Raw genomic sequence first — 365 nt, forward strand, 5'->3', positions numbered from 1 at the left:
CAGAGGCGGGAGGCGGGAAGGGTCTCCTCCCTGGGCCAGCCCCAGAGCGGGGTGAGGGGGTGCAGAGGCTGAAGGACAGGGGTCCCTGGCCTTGGTCGTTCGAATCGTCTCGGTAGGAGGGGAGAGCCGAGAGATACCCTTCGGCTGAGGGCAGTGGCCGTTGAGGGTGGGGCGCTCAACCCCCAGCTCTCCCCCTCCCCAAACTGGGGGTCTCTCTCCCCTCCAATAATACGGATTGGGGACGGCCTCTGCCTTCTGTCCTCGGAATTCCGACGCTGCCCCCACCCCACCCCCCTCTGCATCCACTCCCCAGCCTCCCAGCCTCGGGGGGGGGGGGGGGGGGGGGGGGGGGGGGGGGGGGGGGG

The sequence above is a fragment of the Herpailurus yagouaroundi genome, unplaced genomic scaffold (assembly GCF_014898765.1).
Source record: "Herpailurus yagouaroundi ecotype Mexico unplaced genomic scaffold, PumYag 166, whole genome shotgun sequence".
Taxonomy (NCBI): Eukaryota; Metazoa; Chordata; class Mammalia; order Carnivora; family Felidae; genus Herpailurus; species Herpailurus yagouaroundi.